The 3,330-nt window shown below is 43.4% G+C and overlaps 1 long non-coding RNA gene across 1 annotated transcript in view; it reads left to right on the forward strand.

Annotated features, from left to right (window-relative positions):
* Positions 1-2,319, forward strand: part of LOC136549408 (uncharacterized) — a 6,091-nt gene extending 3,772 nt beyond the window's left edge. The window contains exons 2-3 of the long non-coding RNA XR_010781892.1: positions 947-1,054; positions 2,022-2,319. This is a non-coding gene — a long non-coding RNA (uncharacterized lncRNA). The remainder of the gene's footprint in view (positions 1-946; positions 1,055-2,021) is intronic.
* Positions 2,320-3,330: the final 1,011 nt, after the last annotated feature.

Raw genomic sequence — 3,330 nt, forward strand, 5'->3', positions numbered from 1 at the left:
CGCCGTCCCGTGCTGCGCACCGTCTCCAGTCCATCTCCTCCCTTGTTTTCATCTATGGTGAGAATCCCCATTTCTCTCTCTTTCTCCCCTTGTCTTTCCCGTCTCGAATCGTGGCCTCTAGGGTCGTTTCCGCACGCGCCGGCGAGCTCTTCTCACTGCCAGCCATGTCGACCACCATGCTGGCCCTGTTCTCCGTTGTGTAAAGGGGCTAGGTGAGATCGCCATCGACCCCGCATCGTCCCCATGCCTTCGGTTCATCAAATCATGGCCCGTAAGGCCCTAATCGTTCTCGCCGGCGACCTTCTCGTCGTCGGCCATGACTGCGCCACCGCCGAAGCCCTGTTCCGAACGACAATCTCCCTCTCTCTCTCTCCTTTCTAATATGGTTCATCCATCTTACATCTAACGGACCAGATCACGCCATACCCCTTCGTTGGCATTCTTATTAAAGAGCCCCTCGGCTTTCTAGTAATTGAACCCGCCATCCTTTGCGTAATCTCATAACACGTTTTCCCTTTTCTAAAACATAATCTGCCGCTGTTTAGGTCTGGAACGTGCCTTCTCGGTTTCAAAAGCGTAATTCTAGATCTATTTATTTACAAAATTGCCACTAGACTTATTTTGCTCATAAAAACCTCGTTTTAGATTCGATTTGATCTGTTAAAGTTGTGTTAGGTTTGTAATTAAGTAATCTACATGTCTATTACACTGTTAATCATGTGTTTCAACTTTTAAAAATTCATGGTTAGATTTAATCTATTAAATTACCATAGGAAATCTTATTTAACTCGTAACTTTCACATTTGAGATCCGATTCTCGTGATCTTCGCATTTGCGTGTTCTTAGGGAGACATAGATTCGTTTTATAAACCTTTTATCCTGTTTTATCTCTATTGGTGTACTGTTCTAATCATAGTTATTGTTTGCTATGCATGTTTGGCTCCAGATGCTTGTGTGGTGCTATAATTGTGATCTAGTATAGACGATGAGCAATTCATTGGTGGTCAAAAGCAGTACCTTGACGAGTAGGATCAGCAGGAGTACTTTGAGCAAGGCAAGTATAGCATGGGATCTCCTTGTCCTATTCACCATTTAATTATTTAGTCATGTGCATGTGTCTAATTTGATACCCGTAAGGATCTCCTAGTTATTGTTATCTTGTACCTTGATTACCATTGGGTTATACTTGCATGTGGGTAGCTGCTAGCACTCAAATTAACTATACATGATCTGAATGATGATTAATGGTTCTATGGAATGAATGGTAAAACTTGCTCTTAGCAACTGGACAATAGGGCAAGAGAGCAATTGGATTTTCTACAAGATGCTCTTGGCCCTCCCTAAGGACTTATCTGTTGGCAAAAGCTAGGACATAGAGTACAACCGGGGGTGCCACATAGCTCTAGCTTTAGCTTAGTAGCAGGACCTTTTCTAGCTTGTTAGTGGTTACCCAAAATGGCACAAATGGGGCCTGCCGAGCGGCCTCTGTCCCTATGTGTATAGCCTGCACGAAATGTGCCATTCGGAAGGGGGATCTATATTCACTTGTCGGGGAAACCTAGCGGATACTAATTTGCTACGAAAACCTTTGAAAGGCTTTATAGTGAACCCTGTCGACCTCCCTAGGAAGGCGGTTAAGAGACTAGCTACCTCGGACGAAAGGGTAAATCACGGTTCGCGGTGAAAGTGTACCAACTCTGCAGAGTATTAAAACTTGTATATCAGTCGTGCTAACGGATACGAGTGGCCCAAAAAACCAACGAAATAGTTGCTCACTTGATGATGATGTTATTAATGATGATAATTCTAATGATGACTATTACTCATGTTTATGATCATGTGGTTTAATTGGGGCTTAAGCACACCTAAATGCTAATCTAGTGCTAAAACTTTGACTTATTAAAATGCTAACAGCAGTAAACCAGTGTCAACCTCCTGAGCTTCATAAACCCATGTTATTCTTGTTGACTACGAGATGTACTTACGCTTGCCTTTACATTTTATTTGGATAAAAATCATAGATGGGTAATAGATGGCAATGGTTGTGATGACTTTCTCGAGGAATACTAGACTTTGGTTCACCGGTCGATGTTCCTGTGGAGTTGAAGGCTCTCGTGAAGAGTAGTTATCTAGTTCTTTCGCTTTTACTAGAGACTTGATATTATTGTAATGAATTATTGTTCGTGATGTAATAAACACTGTGATGATACTTTGTAATTTATTAGCTTATGTGTGCGACTGATTTCTGGGCGCACATAAGATTTATGCATCTCATTTTATCTGTAAAATCGGGTGTGACTAATTGGTATCATAGCCGTGTTGATTATAGGACACAAGCCTAGTTTGTGATGGTCGTTTTGGCATCTTTTGCTTCACTTATTCTTGCTACCTTAGTCTTGTTATTTGCTAAAAATTATTACGCTTCTTTCACTTTATTCCATTATTAAAATTCATTGCTTCTAATTCATCTCAATCTAAATCTATATATGCCTCGTGCCAAGAAGACCGCTCGCATTAGCACCGAAGGCTACTACCCAGTGCGTACTCTGTTTGCACCCCAGGCACCACAGGAGAAGGAGGTCGTGGTCATCTCAGATGACAAGGAGGTCCCCGTGCTTGAGGAGGACCCGTGCTCGTCGAGGACATCATTGAAGAAGACAAAGAGGAGTGATTTCCAATAAGGAAAAAATGGAGTAAGACTCATCAGATTCAGCGGTTGATTTGCACAAATATAATATGCTAAATTCAAAATCGTAAGGCAAGAGTGACTCTGTGAACACCCATCCATGTAGAATTTTTTTTTATTTTTAACACTTTTTATAAACTAATTTTAAATCTAACACTATTTTTTTCCAAAACTAACACTTTTGGCCGCGCCTATTTTCCTGGCGCGGCGAAACACCTGTGCCGCGCCATGCATGGGGGCGCGGCGAGAGGGATGGCGTGGCAACGACCAGGGCGCTGGCCGGTGACGTGGCAAGGTCTGCCGCGCCACCGATCTTGGCGCGGTGCCACCGCGCCATCCCTCACGACGCGGCAAGGCCAGGCCAGAACCGCACTCGGCTGTTCATTCTCTTTCCTCTGCATACGACTACGATTCTGGCGCTTTGCAAGTCGCCAGCGGGCGACGGGTAGTCAGGCAGGATGCAGGCAGGCACGGCCTCACGTGAACGAGTGAGACTGAACGTGAATAGCATGGATCAACAGTCCTAGTTCTTGACGACATCACTATTAATAGTAAAAGGTTACGTGTATAAAGAAAAGGGTAACTAACCAGGTAAGTGATATTTAATGGAGTAATATTAATTGTCTCATGCATGGTATATATAA

The sequence above is a fragment of the Miscanthus floridulus genome, chromosome 4, assembly GCF_019320115.1.
Source record: "Miscanthus floridulus cultivar M001 chromosome 4, ASM1932011v1, whole genome shotgun sequence".
Taxonomy (NCBI): Eukaryota; Viridiplantae; Streptophyta; class Magnoliopsida; order Poales; family Poaceae; genus Miscanthus; species Miscanthus floridulus.